This window comes from Schistocerca gregaria, chromosome 7 (genome assembly GCF_023897955.1).
Source record: "Schistocerca gregaria isolate iqSchGreg1 chromosome 7, iqSchGreg1.2, whole genome shotgun sequence".
Classification (NCBI taxonomy): domain Eukaryota; kingdom Metazoa; phylum Arthropoda; class Insecta; order Orthoptera; family Acrididae; genus Schistocerca; species Schistocerca gregaria.
In genome coordinates this window covers 450,330,224-450,354,748 of record NC_064926.1, presented here as the reverse complement: position 1 = coordinate 450,354,748, position 24,525 = coordinate 450,330,224, and the positions used below count along the sequence as shown (strand labels likewise).

Sequence of the window (24,525 nt, the reverse complement as noted above, 5' to 3'; positions counted from 1 at the left end):
TGCTGGATCGTAACCAGTTCATACATAGCAGTTCACACTTTGCGCTATACACAGATTTAATATTGCTGAATTAACTGCATTCTGGCGCTGTTATGTTTCCATGGTAACGTAGCTGGAGGCCTGCCATCTGTCGGCATACGCGGCAACTGCGTGGGACAGGTCATCGGCAGCTGCTGTGGTGGGGTACGCGCCGCTGATCCTTGGGTGGGGAGCAAGGATAAGTGGGTGGTGGGGATGGGGGGAGGGGAGGGGCTGAACTTTCCCTGCCAGCAGCCGCGAGTCCTGCGGCTCCACATTCCGCGACCGTCCGTCGGCCGTGCGGTGGTGTGACGTCGCAGGTTAAGTTCGCGTTATCAGCCTCCCGGTCCGTGCCGCGTCGCCGTTCGAATTTTTTTACCACTTGTTGGGTGGCGGTTGTTCCCAAGCCGGCGCCGAGTGTAGTGATCCAGTGCTGTTCAGTGTCTGTCCCGCATTTCTTCGCGCCCAGTGACTGGAAGCTGTATATATATATACATATCTCTCTCTCCCTTTGTTTTTGTTTTCCTCTACTTCCGTCGAGCGTAATCCGGCAGCGCAGGCTACGAAGCACACCTGCAGCTGGGAGCGAGCATCGGCTATCGGTGAGTGCAGCTGAAGCAGTACCTGTCTGATTGCTTAGAGCAAAAGAGCTCTCGGTCGTCTCGCCTTTAATTGGAAGGATGCGAGCGCAGAGCTACCTGTAGCGTGACTGACGTGTTCTCGATGTGCCGTGGCCATGACGTGCTTCTCGGGTAACGGCTTTCAGGGCGACGGAAAACAGCCTACTGCTCCCTAGTAGTACCACACTGGGAAACGGAAAAGGAACAACGCAGAGTAGTGTGTGGCTACACTAGTGCCTCGCAAGTACGGTAAAGAGTACTAGCGTCGAGAAAAGTGACGGGCTCCGGTATACACGGTTCCAGATCCAACCATTGCATAGCTAAACACGTCGGATGTTTATGCTCCACGTAGAGCTTTTTGCGCAACAAAATGTCGTAATGGTGTTCCGTAAATCAAAGTTAGGTTGTGACATTTTACACAGTTTGCACCGTCTGACATTTCACCTTACAGCGGCTGGGTAACGGGGCTGTAAATGCCAATGTATTGCATAAAACACTACAGCATGCTGTATTTACTTTTTGTGGGTTCGTTCGCTCATAAACTTTCAGTACCCCGGACAGCATTTCTGATGAAGCAGCAACTAATTCTCCTCAATAAGCGCTAGTGTAAACCTTCTATTAGTGCAGAAGAACGTTACTATTGAGTTATGAACATGTTTACAAAAATTATGAAAAAGTATAGCATTAAGATTATTGTCTATATTAACTGCTATTTTATATAGCATAAATTTTGGGCATGTATATTCGCGGACGAAAGAAGACAGAAGTTGCAGCTATGAGCCATAACACCAGCAACTTCAAAAAATAAATAAATAAGAAAAAAACAACATACGATGAAGTAAGAGGGGACATATGTTAGGGCCAAATAAGTATGTAATTTGTTGATTTACGAAGAGGAAGCACAGGTTGTCACAGTGGTTCCAGTTGCTCTACAAGTTGTAAAAAAATCAAATTGCAAATGCAGAACTCTTGTGTGTGTTTATTTCTGCAAAATCCTGGAGTTCGTTGTCTTCGGAATAAAACAAATAGAAAGATTTTTCTGTGAGCGGAGTAACGAAACTGAGTTTTTCTATTGCTTTTCCTTTTCCGTTGAATTACTGACCGTAAGTGACTATCTAAAAAATTGAGCTGTTTGTAGTAAATTGCTGGTGAATGACAACAAACAGCTTACGTGATTATACAATAACGTTATAGTGTCTTTCGTTTTAACTGCTGCATAAAGCGTTTTCTTTAGCTTTCTTTCGCTCTACCTATTATCCTAGAACACGTTTATTGTGTGATCTGGGATATTGCTTACTAAAGCTTCATTTTCTAATTTAAAGTCCCAAACAAGTAAATGTTTTCAACTACTTACTTTCCTTCCACGTTCTCGGATCACAAACAAGAAACCTATTCAGTCGTGGATGATTCGTAGTTTAGCAGTATCTTATGCAGCTTATCCTATGAGTTTCAATACTTACAACTTTTTCTATCGGCACAATTTTTTGCTGATATATTTCGCTATAATACTACAAACTAATGAAAGTCCACCTGAAACCACAGATCGTGAATATATAGTACGCCTTAATACTACAAACTAGTGAAAATGCATCTGGAAACCATAGATCGTGAATAACTGAACGAGTGAGAAGGCAGTCTTGTTATTCCGAACCTGCTGTGTAACTCTTTGGAATGATTTTGCAAACCGTAAATGTGAGGTCTTGGATTACAATTGAAAATTCGACCCCCAATAGAACGAAAGTGGTCTATTAAAACTGCCTGTTCGACATCCTTTAGGAATATGCTTCTGAAGTTAGCGAATGTGTGTCAGAGAGTGCGCCCTATAACAACATAACAAACGCAATCTTCGTCACAGATAAAAGAGAATACACTGTATGTATCCGTCTGTTTCCTTGATTACGAATCTGACTGCAGATACAGACGGTATAGGTTATGCAGTCCTGCAATTGCATATTTATCAACTAAATTCAAAACTATTTTTTATTATAACTGTTTCATTATTTATGCGGAAAGAAACGAAATTAGTGCGTGACTGCCGTGCGTATTAATGTAGAAATAATTCAATGAAAACTGGTTTTGTACATTTCAATAAACAATCGTGCAGGACGCATTGAAGCTCTATTTTTATGAGTATGCTGAGCGCAGTTATTAAGCATTTCTATAATACTCTGGACAAACTGATGTTTATCTGTGCTTTCTCTTCCTCCAACATATTCGATACTGCTACTTCAATACAATATTCCAGAAAAGACCGCAGGAAATCTTTGCAAGCAGATTGCTTCGAAGGTGAGCTACAATTGGCCAGTACTTTATCCATGAACTGGAATGTCAATTCTGCGATGTAAACACAGAAAAAGAGTCAGAATCCTCCAAAGAAGTGCTTGCGCTAAAGCAGTTGACTAGTCCACCTTTTACGTGAATTCTCAGAACACTGCGCTTTACTTTAATTCTAACGAAGTGAGACTGTCATAGGCATGTAGCAAATGTTATTGAACATAGGCCAGGGAATGACATGCACTTCCACGAGAGATACAGAAAGTCGACCGTAAGTTACATATGTTACAAGATGTTATCGTGTGTGTTACGCAAGATGTGGCCTTGCTGCGCGTCATTCACTGCGGAGAAAGTGCTTGACAGTTGCCGAGACATTAGACATGTAGGGTTGGAGAGTATCAGCGTCTACTGTAATCACACAAATTGCACACTTTTGATTCTGATGCCTTCTCAAGACGTTACGTTCTTATCATCAACTAATTTGCTATACATGTTGCAAGATCGCTGCAATTCAGAATCTAAAATCATTATTTTATGATTAAATCATTCTATCCGACACGATTACATCTTCCAGCACGTAATGAGACATTAAAAAACATACATAAAATTCTCAGCTTTAATTTTATTACACTTAACAATTCCATAAGTTGTTTAAAGTTCTTACAAATGAAATGGAACTCAGGCTGTGACTTACGCTTTAACACTTTAATATTAATTATTCAAGGATTTTGTTGTGCTTAATAATAAGCAGCCAACTTGGCCAGAATTAGTTCAACATTTTTCTTTAAGAATGAATTTGACACGTGTTTCGTCATGATAATATATCTTTTTAGACTGTGTGTTTGTATCCAGAAAGCTGAAATCGAAAAATTTTAGTTCTTGATTGATCTGATAGTTTATCACCGTATGTCGCCTAGCATGGCTTTCCTCTGAGAATAAAAATTGTGGAATGGCCGTGGCAGAACAGTCGCATCCTCAAGGAAGTTGAAGAAATGTTCACATCATAATTCCAAGTGATAATACATTTTGCTGAAGAGAAGTTGTAACTTCCTGTCGTTTATTGCTCCGGTCAGACATAAACATAAATACAGTGAAAAGAAAATACAATAAGTGCCGATACTATTCAAATGAAAACAGTCTTCGGATGTTACTGGTCCTCTTGCATTTTGTATTAGTGAATTCCAGTAAGTGGATATCTCTGAAAGCTGTAGATACGGAAATAATAACCAGAATACCCAAGTTCTTGTGTTTTTATGTGTCTGAAGATGATAGCTTGTTCTTCTGAAATGTGAGAGTTTTAATGTGATCAGATTTTAATGTGATTAACCGTATAAATGTGATTCAGTCGAATTATTCTCTTAAGCTGTTAAATTACGAACGCGACATCGCCCCTGTCGATCTGTTGATAAAGTACACGTGCAGTAAAACAAATGGCTTATGAATAAAGCTGGATTGTGATACCAGTGTAACGAAAGTAAAGAGATTAAACTGGTGTAGCGTACTTCACAGATTAAACTGATGTAACGTACTTTTTAATGTGCTACGGTATTTTCTGCTACTTATTGCCCCGTCTAAGTTGAATATCTTCTTAAATGATCGTTTTGTAAGACTTTTTTGCATAAATTCTGTGATCTAGAAATCTTGAATGGCAGCGTTGTTCACCACCACTTCGACATTTGCTGAACCGTAACTTTTGTGGTTATAAACCGGCATTTCCGTACCCAAAAACAATCACTCTTTATGGCCATTGGCTGAAACATGCTCACAATACGTTAATTTGTAACCGTATGTTGTAAAGCACCATCACCTAAATATAATCTGAAATAAAGGCAAGATGTACCGAATCTAAAGTAGTCAATTTACACTGCAATGTTTTAAAAGCGCTATTTTATCGTGGATATAAACCATTTTCTCTAACCACTCTGGGAAAAAATTAGTACTTCAAACGTATTTGTTAACTTTAACATGTGCATCAACTTCGTTGCACGTTAACCAGTCACTTCAAAACGTTGACCGTTACAAAATGTCAGGAACATTAAGTAACCCGTGAGGCATGAAATAATTTTTTTACGATCATTTAACTTAGTACAGCTGGATGTTTCAGTGGTTAAGTGCCAAACTAAGGATCCAAAGGTCAAGGTTTCGATCCCTGGCAGTCCTACGACTTTTACCTCTGTTATCATTTCCATCACATCTCGCGTTGTTTCTCGATGTGGAAATGCTGAATTGCACCGAGGTCCGGAGCCCACGGTGAACTGTAGATTCCACTATAACTGGCTGGATAAGTCAAATTCTAGGATAGAATAAGGCAACGGAGCCGGCCTCGGTGACCGAGCGGTTCTAGGCGCTTCAGTCCGGAACCACGCTGCTGCTACGGTCGCAGGTTCGAATCCTGCCTCAGGCATGGATGTGTGTGATATCCTTGGCTTAGTTAGGTTTAAGTAGTTCTAAGTTTAGGGGACTGATGACCTCAGCTGTGAAGTGCCATAGTGCTTAGAGCCATTTGAACCATTTTTTGAAGGCAACGGATTGCCATTTCCAATAGGACCGTGCCTAGTAAAGCAACTATGATGTTCAAACCAACCACTGGGCCGATGACAACATTACCTTTAAGGTCTCTGCAAACGATGAAACGAGTCTGTGAAATGCGCTATTTCGCTGTTTCCTCTCCAAGTGCTTGTCAAACAAGTGCACGGTTATAACAACAAAATTTGTCAAATTTTACCTCATTCTTAAAGTAGCTGTCAAGCCGTGCATATCAGATCGAGAAATATTTGACAGAAGTGGAGATGGCTACCAAGGCAGGCAAAGCATTTCTTGCTCTGGCTTCAGCGCTGTGAGTAAAGAAGAAAAAGAAAATAAGATGCTGGTCTATGGATTGCTTGAAATCTCTTCTCTATATACGCAAACTGAAGTCACTTTCTCGCATCTTTCTTTATATCCAGAATAATGTCAGGAGCACTGGAATTTTGATCTGGTTTTGACTGATAGGTGCACTAATTCACACTGTCTGAAGTACGATGAATTAAAGTTAAATTGTGAAAACGATGCCAGCGCCACCTAGTGAAGATCTGCCAAAACTCGAGAGAGCTGCAGTATTGCGAGTATACAGCAAGTGGGATGTAATTTACATCTGGTGTGGTCGTCTAGCGGTAAAGTCCACGGCTGGAAACCGAAAGGTTGTGAGGTTCAATCCTGGCTGGGTCACCTACTTTCACTCAGCCTTTTAACCTGGCATTCACCTTTTCACCTCTCAATGATATGGAAATACGTATTTCGAAATAGGAGGGATTTTCAGACTGCCAGTTTCTGCTTCCCTCACATTAGGAATCACATTTCATCCTTCACATTCTCCAACCAATGAGCAATGAGTTAACTTCGAAGTATCGTAATGAAAGTTCTAGTAACGAAAAGATAGCCAACTGCTAGGTAATCTTCCTGCAATCGTTTCAGAACAGGCGAATCCAAAATAGTGCTGCAGCAACTTTGCTTTGTTTGCATATAGTACGTCCTTTCAGCTGAGCAACAGAAGATTCAAGTTTTAGCTTTCTGCCCTTCTTGACTTACATGTGGCTACGATTCTCCGAGCGGTATTGCGAAGAAGTCTGCGATAAAGAGTCCACGACAAAAAGTCTCAACAATGCTTCCCAGTGCGTACTAAGCTTCTCAAGAGGAGTGCTGTAACACGAGCTAAACGTGAACATCATGCGTGTCTTTTATTTTATTTGTGCCACCACAGCTAGCCTCCACTACATACTGAATCACTCACAGACACACACACGTCCATGATTCGCATACAATATTTACATTGGTTGTATTGATATAACTTATATCACGATGAGCTACTATCATTGCCATGACGTCACTCTAGACGCCAATTCAATGTGCAAGACATAAAAGTCATGCCGTCAGGCAACTTTCCTGCTGAGCGCTGCTCACAACATGTGAGTTATGTGACAGTGATGATATTCAGTTACATAACGTTGTCCTCTGAAATTAATTCACAGCTCTACGCACTAGCCGGCAGATAACACAACGCTGTGCTACACAAATCGTCTGGCCGTTGATACTTAATGCAGCCCGTGTGAAGCTACTAGTTGAGAGATAAATGAAAATAAAAGTCTGCTAAAGGAAATATTGCACTTAGAACCCGATGATTACATTATCTCCGAATGGGCAATAACACTTTTAATGATTATTCGAGTTATTTCACACTTACATTGAAAAAGAAGACACAATTGCCGGCCGCGGTGACCGAGTTGTTCTAGGCGCTTCAGTCCGGAAACGCGTGGCTGCTACTGTCACTGGTTCGAATCCTGCCTCAGGCATGGATGTGTGTGTTGTCCTTAGGTTAGTCAGGTTTAAGTAGTTCAAAGTTCTAGGGGACTGATGATCTCAGATGTTAAGTGCCACAGTGCTCAGAGCCATTTGAACCTTTTGAAGACACAATTATGCGAAAATATATTTCTTTTACGTACCACAGCCCAGAAACATATATGGACCCTCTTAAAGTCTCCAGTGTTTTTTTTCGGTATACACGAGAAAAATAATATGCAGACAGAAACCTGTGTCGGAAACTGTCATTCACCAAGACAACAGAGCATTGCATTCGTAGGAGACAAGGCCTGTCCATGAAGCAGATAGCTCCATTTTCTCCACTGGCGATCGTGGTAATCAGTAGTAGTGTTCACTGAAATACAAACAACATTGCGTACATTGTGTACAGTCTGTTAGCGTGCGAAGTCACGTTTGCTGCCAATGGGGTGGCCTAATGGCAGGCGCTGGAGCCTATGATTTTGTAGTGTCGTTTCCAGGCATGGGTTCCTGTACTCCCCCTCGAAGTCTGTTGCAAGATTTCTGGGACATCCTACATATGACTGGGAAAACTGCGATATCTCTACCATTTTGATAACTGTAAGTGCTATTATCCTTGATCGGTATTTTCAAAATTGTAGAAACTCGCAACACAGTAGGATAAATTGTTGACACAGTAATTCTTAAAAAAAACCCTTTTCTCACTAGACATCAACACAAACTAAGTCCACCTTTCTGGGAAATTGTCTGTCAAACGAGTGAAATACACATCATACAAATGAATCCTTCTCGGGTTATCAGCCGAGTGGTGGCGTTTCGATGAGTTAAAACGCCACCTTTCGGCTGATAACCCGAGAAGAATTCGTCAGTGGAATACGCCGAGAAAGACTGCAATTGCACATCATAATTTAACCAACAAGTGAAGTGTGACAAATCGTTTGATGACTTGCAGGTGTCTTTTCTCACGTCCACAAAAGTGTGTTGTTTTGGCACTGTGCCTTGATTCTTTTGTGGCTGTAACTATATCCATCTTTGGTTTATTATTTTATTATTATGAACTTTACTATCGTATCATGCATGATTAGGCTCGCAAGGTTGCACAGTTCTACCTAGGAGTAAGCTTTCCAGACGCCAATTTTAAAAACTGGAGACCGAGCGTCTCATCCAGTGGTATGTTTTGCAGGTTGACTTATACTGCTTCATCATGACACGCCCAACGTCACAGCAGCACATGAATTGCCTTTTCACGGTTCCTGTACAGCGTAAGCGTAACAGTAAATCTCCGTTCTTTTAGTAGTGCAGTGAATGCAACGGGCGACCGACATTCCTTCCGCGCGTTCGTTTCTGACCTCAGCCGACAGTTATTTGACAGGAACACAGCCGCGGTACAGAAATAAATCATGTCCGGCGAGTTATTAAGACGAGATTTACGGGCCATTGTGGCGTCGAACTCAGGATGCATTGCTGTGGAGGCGTCTGGCACAACACAGTGCCTAATGGGCAACCAGTGAATGGACGGAGCATGAATGAGTGTGCACTTCGGCTTGTCGGCGGGAAGTATGCGAAGCACTCAATACGTGACAGCGATTAGTTTGGTATATGTACCGTAGACCACTTGAGCGACAACATATGAGGCAAGTCACTTTAAAGGCTTTTATCATAATTCTGTTTTATACGAAGATACATTGTGTATATTTTGAGGTGAGTAAGCCGAACAGTGAAACTACAACAAGCAGGCATGTTATTTTTTGTTCACCTTATTACTGTACAATGTGTTCGAAAATTATTCATCCTATTTAACAAGACTGTATCTTTTACTTAGACGAAAGTAGAAACTTGAGGTGAATTTTAACTTATGCAACGAAACTAAAAGTTTACCTTGGAGCCACTTGTAAGTTCCCGGTTCTTCTGGTTCCCTGTAATGGGTCTCCCTGGCGGAGCTAGCTCGCGTACAGTAATTACGTATGTGGATACGTTGAAGATATGGCTTTTTTCCATAATTGCGAGAATATATCGAAGTTTTTTTTTTCTTTTTTTTTAACACAACTGAGCACCAACATGGCATTTGCGTGTAAGAACATATCTTAACATCAACTCTGACTCTTTAAAGAATAAGACGCACATGTATAAAACAGCTTCAAACATCTGATTACTTTACAAATGAGTAAGTATTTGACATTAAGCATGTAATCGAGAAAAAGTTAAAACAGTGTTTGAAGTTATATTGAAAGTTTGTTGGAAGCCTCTAAGTAATTATCAAACACCAGATGAATACAGTCTGGGTAATTCGCACTCCATTTTCAGCAAAAGCTACGAGGGCTACTCAGAAAGTAAGGAACAGTAGGTGGCGAAATAGGTGGTGAAAATCAAAACTGTTTTATTTGCATTAGTTAGCTACAACTTTCAGCTACTTCTCTCCGTAGTCGCCGGACCGACTTAGACGTCTGTCGAAGCGTTGTACCAACTTTCCACTGCCCTGGTTGTAGAAGGCAGCCGCCAGTTCTTTCCGCCAATTCTCTACGCCGCCTACAGCCCGTTGTCTGTGCCAAAATGTTGTCCTCATTCCAGCCAGCGGTTCATGTGAGAAGAGATGAAATTCAGAGGGAGACAATTACGGGCTATATTGTGGGTAATGAAACATTTCCATTTTGAAACGGTGCAGGAGCATCTTCACTGCCCCGCAGAATGTGGCTGAGAATTGTCTTGAAGAAGAAAACGCACGACAGTTATGTATTGTTAGCTGCATAGCTTCAGGCGAAATTTCTCACCAAGCCCTCGTGCTTGTCGGGAGACACTATTCTTCTAGGTATCTTTATGTGCTCCCTGTGTGCTCAGAACTAAAAAGAACGATCTAACGCGATCGATGGACGTACTAGAGACACTGCCCAACACACCTGTGTAAAACTTCATCAGATTATCACTGTGGTTTGCATTTCGCGACCTATTGGTCCCTACTTTCGTAATAACCTTCGTAAATTTTCACAAATCTCATTGTTTATGGCGTCATATCTTCTGAACTATGGACTGTACAATGATACAATTTTGCTGCTGCATTAAATGGTGATCATTATTCAGTCGCATTAATGTGGCCAACTGTAAACCCATGAAAAACCATTTTTTGCAGCGCAGACCCCTGCGACAAGTGCAGGACGAGAGTTATTGAGGTTCTGTAAAGTGTCGACTGACATCTGGAACCATGCCGACTCAAGTGCCATAGCAAGCTCCGTTAAGTTTCTCGGTTGACTATGCAAGGCGCCAATAGCCTAACCGAGGTGGTCCCACAAGTTTGCGGCTGTGATTTAATACGAGTCTGGTGGTCAGGGGTGTACGGTAAATTCATCCTGGTGTGGTTCGAACCACGTACGTATACTGCGAGCTGCATGTCACGTAGAACTGCCCTCGCAGTAGATTCCATCGTGCCGAGGGAAAACCAAACTGCGTGTAGGATTGGACATGGCCCACAGAATAGATGCGGTACTTGTGTTGATGCATTGTACCTTCCTGAATGACAGTCCCCTAGAACTTAGAACTACTTAAACCTAACTAACCTAGGGACATCACACACATACATGCCCGAGGCAGGATTCGAACCTGCGACCGTAGCAGTCGCGCGGTTCCGGAGTGAGCGCCTAGAACTGCACGGCCACCGCGGCCAGCGAAAACAATCCCAAAACCATAACGCTCTGGTGGCTGTTGCAGAATGTTTCTTTCCAGACTTTTCACGCGGTACAAACCAACAGCCATCTGTTAGATGGCGCCTAAAACGTGATTCGTCTGAAAAGGCCACCTGTCGGCACTCAGTGGACATCCAGACGCGGTACTGGAATGCAAATTCCAGCCTTCGTCGCCGGTGAACGACGGTCAGCGTGAATGTATGAACCAGACGCCTGCAGCAGAGGTCCATATGCGGGAGCGGTCGTTGAGGAGACGCTGTTTGTAGATTGTTGGTTCATTTGGGCGATCAGCTGCTCAACACTTGCCCCTACACATCTCCGCTGCAGTTGATCACCCTGGCATCTATACCCCGGGCTGCACCACACTTGCCTCAGAACTGGTTTGAGTATGCGCCATTTTTTTTCCTTTATTGAGTTTCGATTTCTCCTGAAGGGGGCGGGCTGGCAGCAGCTTAGTATGCCGCTCTTCAGCCTACAGGATTTGTTTTAAACAGATGAAGATAATAAACAATAAAAACAAGCGATAAAGTGGTAATGTGGCGGAAAAAAACGTGGAACTTAAAACATAGAAACAAAGGGATGATGATGCTAATAAAATACATATGAAGCAGACAGGGAAAATAATAGACAGACAATTAAAAAAACACGGCGACAGACTGATTTCTGTTCGCAAGAGACATAAAATTCACACCCAGCGACAGCATGATTTCTGTTCGCAACACTTTGGAAAGACGAACAACACGGAATATTCACTTGAACACTGCACTAAAATGTTGGCAAATATGACATACCACAGCCGAGGGCAGGTGGGGGGAACCTGGACAGATGATGGGAAAATAAAAAACGGGGGAAGGAGAGGAAAAACGAAGTGTGGGGGTGGGGGAAGGGGGGAAAGGAACCGATGGAGGACGAGGACCCATAAGAGGAGGGGGGCATGCGCCATATTGCCATGCACGGTATACAGTACTTTAACCACGACGGAAAGCGAGCAGTTCACAAACTTAGCCATTTCTGAAATGTTTCTACCCTTGGTCCGAAAGCCAGTGCTCAAACTTTTTGAAAGTCAAATAAATCACTCCGTTTCCGTCTTACTACTACGACTGCACGGTTTTCTGCGTTTCCTCGAACCCTTTTGTGTACCTTCCACAGATAGTGCTGCCACCTGCCATAGTGAGTGGTTACTGCATGTCGACGGCGAACATAGGCGGTAGTCACATTAATCTGACTGACCCATGTGTGTAGATACTGTTCGAAAAGTGTGTTGCGAATAGAGTTGGTAGCAAAGAAATAGCTAATTAAAACGTCATAACTGATACCGAAATTTTACTGCATCAACAGCTAAAATGTTGTAAGCGGCAAACTCTTTTCCGATTCATCATTTTTGCGGATTGTCAGCGAGAAATAGTTTCGTAGAGGTTTTGAATTGTGTGTAATGTTTTTTGGATAACGCCAAGAGCTTTCATTATCGAACACCGTATGAATATAGTGTGGGTAATTTGCACATTGTCAGCTACGCAGCCTCGAGACGGGCCTGTGCACCGAGTTAGCCGTTTAGTAAAATGGATGAGCTACCCCGATGATGGATCAGCCGTATCGGGCGTAAGGATCTCGCAGTGGACTACTGGCTCGTCTCAGCGCACACCAATTGATATTTTTTTTGTAAGGGTGTGTGAAATTGTCTGTTTCTGTGGCTCCCCTTCCAACAGCTTTAAGTGATTACTTTCGAACATGTCATACATTCACCGAAGAGCCAAAGAAACTCGTACACCTGCCTAATACCACATAGGGCCCCCGCGAGTGTGCAGAAGTGCTGGAACACGACGTGGCATGGACTGGACTAATGTCTGAAGTCGTGCTGGATGGAAGCGACACCGTGAATCCTTAAGGGCTGTCCCTAAATCCGTGAGGTACGAGGGGATGGAGATCCCTTCCGAACAGCACTTTCCAGGGCATCCCAGATATGTTCAATAATTTTCACGTCTGGGGAGCTTGGTGGCCAGCGAAAGTGTTCAAACTCACAAGAGTATTCCTGAATTCAGTCCATAGCAGTTTTGGACGTGCCCCTGGGGTGTCGCAGTGTCCTGCTGAAATTGCCGAAATACGTCGAATGCACACTGGAGATGAATGAATGCAAGTGATCAGACAGGATGCTTACGTACCTTTCATCTGTCAGAGTCGTATCTAGATGCATCAGGGGTCTCGTATCACTTCAACTGGACACGCCCCACACCAATACAGGGTCTCCTCCAGTTTGAACAGTCTCCTGCTGACATCCTGAATCCATGAATTCATGAGGTTGTTTCCACACCCGTGGACGTCCATACGTTCGACTCAATTTGAAACTAGACTCGTCTGACTAGACAACACTTTTCTAGTCATCAACAGTCCAATATCGGTGTTGACGGGCCCAGGCGAGGCGTAAAGCTTCGTGTCGTGCAGTCATCAAGGGTACACGAGTGGGCCTTCGGCTCCGAAAGTACATATCGATGATGTTTCGTTGAATGGTACGGTCGTTGACACTTGTTGATGGCCCGGCATCGAATCTGCAGCTTTTGCGGAAGGGTTCCACTATGTCACGTTGAACAATTCTCGTCGTCGTTGGTCCCGTTCTTGCAGGGTCTTTTTCCGGCCGCAACGATGTCGGACATTTAATGTTTTACCGGATCCCTGATATTCACGGTACACTCGTGAAATGGTCGTACAGGAAAATCCCCACTTCATCCCTACCTTAGGAGATGCTGTGGCCCATCGCTCGTGCGCCGACAGTAACTCCAAGTTCAAACTCACTTAAATCTCGATAAACTGCACGTATAATAGTAACATCTAAGCCTTAACGGCATTTTGCGAGATCTTCAGTGTGGCTGCCACCAAGTTTTGATCTCTTGTAGGAATCATGCGAATTTCCGCAAGTAATGAGGAAAACAGACAAGGGGGAGTGGGGGGGGGGGGGGGCTACAGAAGTAACGTCGACAAGTTGTAAATATCAATCTGAAGAGAAGCGCGCTTGGATAGCCGAAGCGCTTAAGGAAGACTCTCGCGAGAAACGGGAAATCCGGTTTCAGGTCCCGGTCCAGGGCAAAATTTCACTTCTCGCCGTTGGAATATTCCAGTGTGCTCCTGCGGCTGTCGTCGGTATTTCTCTTTCATAAAGTTTGGGTGCAATATGCCATCGCGCAACAACAGCAGTAAAAGAATACAAGACTGCGAAAGTAAAGGACGAGGCTGACTACCATCTGGACGGTTGTCGAGCATCTGGTGGAAGGCACATTGAACATCTGTAAAAGGAGAATGCCAAATCTTGTTGTAAATGCAATTAAAAGAATTACCCCAAGTAATGTAGGCATGCACGTAGAACATTTATATCCCTGTAAAATCGGATGATCCTTTGGAAAATAAAAACTTACTAGCCTTATGCATAAGTTAAAATTTTTACCAAATTTCTATCTTCTTCGTGTGAAAGATATAGTCTCGTTATATCAGACGAATGTTTAGCAAACACCCTGTGCTACAAATATGTTGTTGTTGTTGCTGTTGTTGTGGTCTTCAGTCCTGAGACTGGTTTGATGCAGCTCTCCATGTTACTCTATCCTGTGCAAGCTTCTTCATCTCCCAGTATCTACTGCAGCCTAGATCCTTCTGAATCTGATAAGTGTATTCATCTCTTGGTCTCCCTCTACGATTTTTACCCTCCACGCTGACCTCCAGTACTAAATTGGTGATCCCTTGATGTCTCGGAACATGTCCTACCAACCGATCACTTCTTCTGGTCAAGTTGTGCCACAAACTCCTCTTCTCCTCAATTCTGTTCAATACCTCCTCATTAGTTATGTGATATATCCATCTAATCTTGAGCATTCTTCTGTAGCACCACATTTCTAAAGCTGCTATTCTCTTTTTGTCTAAATTATTTATCGCCCATGTTTCACTTCCATACATGGCTACACTCCATACAAATACTTTCAGAAACGACTTCCTGACACTTAAACCTATACTCGATGTTAACAAATTTCTCTTCTTCACAAACGCTTTCCTTGCCATGGCCAGTCTACATTTTATATCCTCTCTACTTCAACCATCATCAGTTATTTTGCTCCCCAAATAGCAAAACTCCTTTACTACTTAAAGTGTCTCATTTCCTAATCTAATTCCGGCAGCATCACCCGATTTAATTCGACTACATTCCATTATCCTCGTTTTGCTTTTGCTGATGTTCATCTTATATCCTCCTTTCAAGACATTGTCTATTCCGTTCAACTGCTTCTCCAGGTCCTTTTCTGTCTCTGACAGAATTACAATGTCATCGGCAAACCTCAAGGTTTTTATTTCTTCTCCATGGATTTTAGTACCTACTCCTAACTTTTCTTTTGTTTCCTTTACTGTTTGCTCAATATACAGATTGAATAGCATCGGGGAGAGGATAAAACCCTCACTCCCTTCCCAACCACTGCTTCCCTTTCATATCCCTCGACTCTTATAACTGCAATCTGCTTTCTGTACCAATTGTAAATAGCCTTTCGCTTCCTGTATTTTACCCCTGCTACCTTCAGAATTTCAAAGAGAGTATTCCAGTCAACATTGTCAAAAGCTTTCTGTAAATCTGGAAATGGTAGAAACGTAGGTATGCCTTTCCTTAATCTAGCTTCTAAGATAAGCTGTAGGGTCAGTATTGCCTCCCGTGTTCCAATATTTCTACGGAATCCAAACTGATCTTCCCCGAGATCGGCTTCTACCAGTTTTTCCATTCGTCTGTAAAGAATTCGCGTTAGTATTTTGCAGCTGTGACTTATTAAACTGATAGTTCGGTAATTTTCACATTTGTCTACACCTGCTTTCTTTCATCTACATCTACATGACTACTCTGCAATTCACATTTAAGTGCTTGGCAGAGGGTTCATCGAACCACAATCATACTATCTCGCTACTATTCCACTCCCGAACAGCGAGCGGGAAAAGCGAACACCTAAACCTTTCTGTTCGAGCTCTGATTTCTCTTATTTTATTTTGATGATCATTCCTACCTATGTAGGTTGGGCTCAACAAAATATTTTCGCATTTGGAAGAGAAAGTTGGTGACTGAAATTTCGTAAAAAGGTCTCGCCGCGACGAAAAACGTCTATGTTGTAATGACTTTCATCCCAAGTCGTGTATCATATCTGCCACACTCTCTCCCCTATAACGTGATAATACAAAACGAGCTGCCCTTTTTTGCACCCTTTCGATGTCCTCCGTCAATCCCACCTGGTAAGGATCCCACACCGCGCAGCAATATTCTAACAGGACGAACGAGTGTAGTGTAAGCTGTCTCTTTAGTGGACTTGTTGCATCTTCTAAGTGTCCTGCCAATGAAACGCAACCTTTGGCTCGCCTTCCCGACAATATTATCTATGTGGTCCTTCCAACTGAAGTTGTTCGTAATTTTAACACCCAGGTACTTAGTTGAATTGACAGCCTTGAAAATTGTACTATTTATTTTTGGGATTGGAATTATTATATTCTTCTTGAAGTCTGATGGAATTTCGCCTGTCTCATACATCTTGCTCACCAGATGGTAGAGTTTTGTCAGGACTGGCTCTCCCAAGGCTGTCAGTAGTTCTAATGGAATGTTGTCTACCCCCGGGGCCTTGTTTCGACTTAGGTATTTCAGTGCTCTGTCAAACTCTTCACGCAGTATCGTATCTCCCATTTCACCTTCATCTACCTCCTTTTCTATTTCCATAATATTGTCCTCAAGAACATCGCCCCTGTATAGACCCTCTATACAAATATATAAATCTATACAAATTATGTAAATAAAAATTTGCGTATGTGACGGTAAGAGGTGTCAAACAGAAAAGTTTTCAGACTGTTATTAAATGTAGCTTTTCTAGCTGGCAAGGCACTGTAGATTCTTCACGGGACACACTTTAGTTTTCAGTTGGTGAATCAAGAAAAATGGAAAGAAAATGTGGGCATTTGAAGAACTGTTTCGGGTCGCAGCTGAGTATGTAGTGTGAGAACGGCTGCAGACCCTCAGCACCCCACAGTCCCCGTATGCGCTCCCAGTGTGGAGAACGAGGCGCGTAACATGAGGCAGCTGTGGGCGGCCGCCTCGTCTTTTTCTGGTGTAACCCGGAACCTCCGCGGTTGAGTTTTTCTGGAGCGCGGGGCTGCGGATAATGAGAGAAACGGCACGGCTGGGACCGCCACTTTCAGCCGATCACTGGTGGGGGGGGGGGGGGGGGGGGCGTCGCAGATCGGGCAAGCGAAAGTGGCAGCCGCAGGAAGCACTCGTAACCCTCAGAGGCGTCGTCGCTTTGTTCCGGATGCTGACAGCGCAGACGCGCGCTCGCTACCTCCGCCGGAGCGACGTCATCGCACTCTTTTTCCTGCCATCCGGAAGTGCCTCGTAGAGACTGCGATGTTACGCTGCCAACTAATAATGTAACCCAGTAACGGAAAGACAGAATGTACCGAGAAACCGCCAGTAATGGCGTGTTATTCGAGTTATTACTGCACTGCTGTGCAGAACTCAAGGGCGGAAGCAACTTATGCATGATGTCACTGTCCAGTAACAAAGCTCGATGAAATGGGACCGTACACAGAAAGAACTGATACAGTGTAGCAGGGAAGCTAAATGAAAGAAATATGCACTCGGACGAACAGCTAGCTTCTGTGTAGAAAGGCCTCGTCTCCTATGAACACGATGCTTGCCTGGTGGATGACTGTTTAGTAGGACACGGGTTTCATCTGCAATTTATTTTTTGGCCTGGAGCTCTCTAACATTTCCATTGTTATTAGTAATACAGCAGAAGAATAAACTAGAGATGGAAACCCATGTCCAAACCCGTCATCACTGTCCGGCTACTCCCGGCGGAGGTTCGAGTCCTCCCTCGGGCATGGGTGTGTGTGTTTGTCCTTAGGATAATTTAGGTTACGTAGTGTGTAAGCTTAGGGACTGATGACCTTAGTAGTTAAGTCCCATAAGACTTCACACACATTGTAAACCCATCATCCACCAAGGTTTTCGTAGGAGACAAGGCCATTCTACACAGCAGTTAGCTCCATCTTCTCCACTGGCGATCATGGCAATCAGTCGCGATCATCGAATAACAAACAACATTGTGAGATGTTTCGGCTACGTTCCGTCAGCGAAAAAGTCATTTTTGCTGCCAAAGGGCTGGCCTATTCGAATGGGTGTCCTAGTGGCAGGCGCCAGCCCCTGTAACTTCGAAGCTCTGTGGTGTCGATGGATGACGTATCTACCCTCTCGATTTGTTCCTCAAGGCGCTTTCTGCAACCGCCTGAAGTTTGTAGCAAAATTTCTAGAACTCCCTATGTATATCAATTCTGCTTTTTTAAGGGGATAAGCTTTCGAAATGTGGTACTACAGAAGAATGCTGAAGATCAGACGGGTAGATCACGTAACTAATGAAGAGGTACTGAACAGAATTGGGTAGAAGAGGAATTTGTGGTACAACTTGACTAGAAGAAGGGATCTCTTGGTAGGGCACGTTCCAGTTTAGTATTGGAGGCAAGCGTGGAGGGTAAAAGTCGTAGAGAGAGACGATGAATACGCTAAGCAAATTCAGAGGGATGGAGGTTGCAGTAGTTCCATGGAGATGAAGAAGCTTGCACAGGAATAGAGTAGCATGGAGAGCTCCGTCAAACCAGACTCTGGACTGAAGACCACAACAACAATGAAAGATACATCGTCATTTTTGTATGTATCTATGTGTAAGGAGAGCTAATATGTCATAACTTCTGTTTATATAAATTACTGTTTTAATGTGGTACAGTACTGGGTAATTTAGGGTGGTTGTAGTGCCATGTTGATGTGACACAAATCTTTGAACAATCACGGTTTACTCACTAGCCAACGCTACTGTGACACTGTACTCCTTCCAAACTTGAGTCTTTTCAGCACTGCATTCGCCCCCAAACTTCATTTTTATGGATGCCACTGCGCGACCGCATCGAACAACGCTGTTGGAGGAGCTCTTGGGACGAGAAAATATTGGGCGAATGCACTGGCTTGCCCCCTCTCCCCCCCCCCCCCTCCCCGACTTAAATCCCCATCGAGCACGAGCGGGATTCGTTGGGAGACCTACTGCAGCACGTTCACATTCACCAGTGACCATCCAACCGTCGGCAACCGCGATAGTGGAGAAATGGAGCATCCTACCCCAAAAACTCCCTACCAACGTTGTGGCCAGCATGGTAGCACGCTGAAGAGCATGTAGTGCCGTCCGTGGTGATCACAGACCCCATTCAGACCCATTTCCCCCATTTTTTTAGTGTCCACGGGACAATCATATTTCGCTATGACCTCAGTGTAACTGTTGATGTGTTCTTTGTTTTACAAACACCAATGGACTTTTGTTCTTTGGGGCCTGCAGTGCCAAACATATCTTTTAATGACATAATTATTTATGAATAATATCCAGTTACACTGCTATGTAAATTATTTATATTTTATCTCAATCACAATGAACCCATTTCCGAGAATTGTCATCGTCAGATGCTATATAAATACATGGATAAGCGATGGTCTTAATACAATGGTTTTGTAACTATGATCTGAAAATTTATAATATGTCACTAGGTGTTTTACCTTACACGTAACTTCGTTGCTGTCATGTCCTGTCTGTTTTGGAATTATTACCTTTGTCTCGGGTGTAGAGTGGAGATATATATTAGATGCTTTTTTCTGACAGTTGGATGACAGTGGGTCAGCGATGTTACATGTTTACATAGGTACCATTATAAATAAGTGATGCGTGAAGTTTTCATATATGAAAATATAATAATGAGCAACTAAACTTCACACATGTGAAGTATATATATTCATATATGAAAAAATAATAATAAACACCTGAACTTCAAACATCACTTATTTATAGTGGTAACTATGTAAACATGTAACGTCGCTGACCCACTGTCATCCAATTCCAATTGTCAGAAAAAAGCATCTAATAAATATCTCCACTCTACACCCGGGAGAAAGTAATAATTCCAAAACAGACAGGACTGATGACTCCCCCAAAAAAAGGTAATATGTTACTCTACCTTATTTATATACTGCTTAAGTTTTGCAGAGCAGTGTAGTTTGACTCAGAAGACGCGAGCATGTCAGGGATGCATCCACGGTGAGGAATGGGAGGGGGGGGGGGGGGGGCAGGGCAAAAGTCATCTCATTTTATTAAATTTGTTTGTATTTTTACATATAACAGTTTTCAAATTTTTCATCTAATTTTTGGAGAGTAGCCCGCATGAAAAATGGCAAGATGTTCTGCAAAACTGCTTTTAGTGCAGGATACTTTTCAGCTGCTTGCCTGAGGATTGTGGATTGGCTCGCGGCTTGACCTCCACAATACAGAAACCACTGACTTTCCCAAGTGATACCTGTAGTAACATTCGTGCTCAACTCGGTTCAAATGGTTCAAATGGCTCTGAGCACTAGGTGACAACTTCTAAGGTCATCAGTCCCCTAGAACTTAGAACTAATTAAACCTAACTAACCTAAGGACATCATACACATCCATGCCCGAGGCAGGATTCGAACCTGCGACCGTAGCGGTCGCGCGGTTCCAGGCTGTAGCGCCTAGAACCGCTCGGCCACCCCGGCCGGCAACTCGGTTCATCTGTTATCTAGATTACAACAGATATAAACTGACACGATGCTCTAAAGTATTTTATTAGGTATTCTGATGACTATCTATTCCCGAAACGCACAAATAGAATAGTTTCAACAACAAGTGGACTGTTGTTATTATCGACCGAAAAGAAGTGATAAAGACTTGTGCTCATACACTGAGAAGAGGACTCCGATATAATAAAACCTGTGCATTGCAGTAGAGCTGCACGCTGGACCCTAAATGTTAACAGCTTCTCTGTCACAGCCCATTGGAGCTATATGCTAACGGAGTGAAGAATGAAGCACTGAAGAAGCACTGCAAGCACTCTTACTAACCACCGACTGAAGCTTCAGCAGTGAGTCGCTTTGCTTGCTGGGCTTGCAGCATTGTGCTCGCAGGGCCATAGCGCCTCGTGAGAGTGCGGACAGCCATTACCGCAGGCCGCCAGGCGCCGGGCCTAAATTGGACCTGACCCGTGCGTGACAGCACTGAAATTGCAAACCGGCTGCTGTTGGGCGCCCCGGCAGCCACAAGAGCCTTGCTTCTTGAAACTCAATGGTATCCTGCATGTCATTTTTCTGCCTTTGTGAATGGTGCAGGGGTGTTCCTTTGTAGCCTTCCACACTTACATTACACGGTGATGGGAACATATAACACGTATGAAAACAAAATCACACAATGTGGGATGCCTACAGAAACTGTTCGTTGCACCATTTCTCTTATCTTTATTTATAATTAGCATTTTCCCAATTGCTTTGTCCGTGTATGTGTTTGATACGTACACTGAAGAGCCAAAGAAACTGGATCACCTGCCTAATATCACGTAGCGCGGCCCGCGAGCAAGCAGAAATGCCTCAACACGACGTGGCATGGAGTCGGCTAATGTCTAAAGTAGTTGGAGATCTCTTCCGAACAGCACGTTGCAACACTTCCCAGATATAATCAATAATGTTCATCTCTGGGGAGTTTGGTAGTTATCAGAAGTGTTTAAACTCAGAAGAGTGTTACTGGAACCACTCTGAAGTAGTTCAGGACGTGTAGGTGGTCTCGCTGTTCTGCTGGAATTGCTCAAGTCCGTCGGAGAGCACAATGGACGCGAATGGATGCAGGTGATCAGGCAGGATACTTCTGTACGCGTCACCTGTCAGAGTCGTAACTAGATGTATCAGGGGTCCCATATCACTCCAACTGCATACTTCCCACACCATTACAGAGCGTCCACCAGTTTCAACAGTCCTCTGCTGATATTCAGGGCCCATTGATTCATAAGGTTGTCTCCATACCCGAACACGACCATCCGCTCGATACAATTTGAAACGAGACTCGACCGACCAGACAACATGTTTCCAGTCATCAACAGTGTCATCTCGATTTTGACAGGCCCAGGAGAGGCGTAAAGCTTTAAGTCGTGCAGTCAGTCATCAAGGGTACACCAGTGGGCCTTCGGCTCCGAAAGCCCATATCGATGATGTTTTATTGAATGGTTCGCACGCTGACATATGTTGATGGCCCAGCGCGAAATCTGCAGCAGTTTGCGGAAGGGTTGCACTCCTGCCACGTTGAACGATTCTCTTCAGTCACCGTTGGTTCTGTTCTTGCAGGATCTTTTTTCTGGCCGTAGCGATGTTAGAGATTTGATGTTTTACCGGATTCCTGATATTCACGTTACACTTGTGAAGTGGTCGTACGGGAAAATCCCCACTTCATCGCTACGTCGGAGCTGCTGTGTCCCATTTCTCTTGCGCCGACTATAACACAACGTCCAAACTCACTAGCAATACCCGATCTAGCAAGTGCGACAGACACTTGTTGTCTTGTATAGGCGTTGCTGACCGCAGTACCGTATTGTGCCTGTTTAAATATCTCTGTATTTAAATACGCATGTCTATACCAGTTTCTCTGGCGCTTTAGTGTATACTGAACACACCTACTCCTTCCCCATTTATGTTCACCTCTTCCTCTCCGTGTCTGTCTACCTCATCCACCCACCTCTACCTGTCTCCTTCTTCCCATTCTGTCTATATGTCTTCTCCTCCCCTTCTCTTTGTACATTTCCTCCAACCCTTCACACTGACCATCCTTTCCTCCATCCTCCCTATGACAATACACTTCTCCTCCTCTCTCTTTCTGTCTCCACCTTCCCCTCTTCATCTGCCCACCATCCCTTTACGCCACAGTGGCCAAGATTTCTACTCGCAGGCCATGTCTGGTTCAGAGTGCCAAAGCTCTCAGCCTTGCTTCACATTTCCCCGCCGCCACGCTGCGCTGTCTGAGCTTGTGGAGTGGCAAGACGGGGAAAACAGCGAACGCGCCACATTTAAATGGCAGTGCAAACAAGTCGTATTGCATATCATTTGGTTTTATACTTCACATTTCTCAACAACATTGATAAGAAACAAAACAAGTTTCCAATATTAATTAATTATTTTTGGCACGCTGAAGACATATTATAATTTTTATATGGTACAAACTGGCGGGAAATGGCATATGAAAACAATTTAACTTAGTTTCACACTCATGTTGCCACATAATCGTGATTTATTTAGTTCCATAAACAAAAACAGGTCTTTCATACAAATATTTCTATCGGAATACTGTACCACTTTTGCAACATCATTGAGGAGAAAAGTAATGTAGATGTCCTGGACAGTTTTAAGATGATTTGTAATAATACTGGAATCATCTTGCTGGTCAGTCAGTTACATCTGCACATGCACAGCAATACTTTCAACTGAAACAGCAAACGGTCTCGAAAATAGCTCGAAAACAGATGTAAGATTGACAGCTTCCTCCAAAGCTTGATAAAACTAACGTTGTAATTCTTGCAAAGGCACATTGCATTATTCAGACCTCGCACAATCCTCAACGCTAGTGAGCTCAGGGTACTGAATTGTCTTTGTGGGAATTCTACAGAGCGATTTTCTTTTTAAATGCACCCCGCAATATCACAAATAAGTCGTTTCTTACCTTGCACTGTCTTACTGTGTGCAGTGTGTAGTCAAGTCCACTTAAAATGCGAGGTCTGCATCCATTCCTGATGTTCTAATTTTCTTTTCTGCATTTCTTTTTCCTTGATAAAGTCAACAAAAGCAAGATTAAAATCGAAAAATGGTTTCAGACGTGCCCCTTGACTTAGCTAACGCACTTTGCAATAATATATGAAGCCTCCATGCTCTTCGTTCATTCCCACTGACAACTATTGCAATTAAAAATGCAATATATGTGCGACATCAAAACTTTTACTATTTGTTCCTCCAACTTCTTCACGTGATCCATAACTGCAAATTTAGCACAAAGTGCTTCATGATGTACAGAACAATGAATCCCGTCTGTCGATAGTTGTAATGTTTTGCTGTTCAAATGTCATCTGAAAGTCTCAATTCTTTCTGCAGTAGTAAATAATCGGTACTCATCACTTATGCGAACTGACAATTCTCATCCCTCTCTTCTTTCATTCCCATTCATTTTAAAGTATTGTGATGATATATTGTTAGACTGCCTCTTTTTGTGCAAACAGCCACTGGACCTGTGTACGTCCATCATAAAACCCCGAATGTACCGTATTTCCGAACCGGGGCAAAACTTGATAGTGGTACCCTACCCCTTCGAGCGTTTGAGATGCATAGAAATATATATTCGAGGAAATGTGAGACCTGTTATTAGGTCTTTGACACGCCTCTTCACACAGCATTCTTCTCTAGCACGTCACTGTATTTCGCTCTGTGGAATTGAAACGTGTATATTTTGCAACGGAAGCCATCAAACCTATATTTAGCACAGCGGAAATTAAAATGTCCTGTTGTGTCTCTCCTGCTTCCAGTCGGTCTGTTTGACTTCCCGCCCCTCTTTGAAAAAACTCACAATTAATGCTGGGTGAGATTATTTGTGGCCAGGAGAATAAGAACTCTTCAGAAAATTTGCACTCTTTATTGCCTATTGGCTAATGGCGTTCTCTTTTGTCGTACAAAATTAAGTATAGGAAACGTAAAACCAGTAAAGACAAGAGACAAG

At 43.3% G+C, this 24,525-nt stretch overlaps 1 protein-coding gene across 2 annotated transcripts in view; it reads left to right on the top strand.

The window, feature by feature from the left end:
* The first annotated feature begins 311 nt into the window (after positions 1–311).
* LOC126281243 (uncharacterized) overlaps positions 312–24,525 on the top strand; it is a 981,147-nt gene continuing 956,933 nt past the window's right edge. For both annotated transcript variants that reach the window (XM_049980028.1, XM_049980026.1), the window contains exon 1: positions 312–620. The gene's annotated coding sequence lies outside the window, so the exon portion shown is untranslated. The remainder of the gene's footprint in view (positions 621–24,525) is intronic.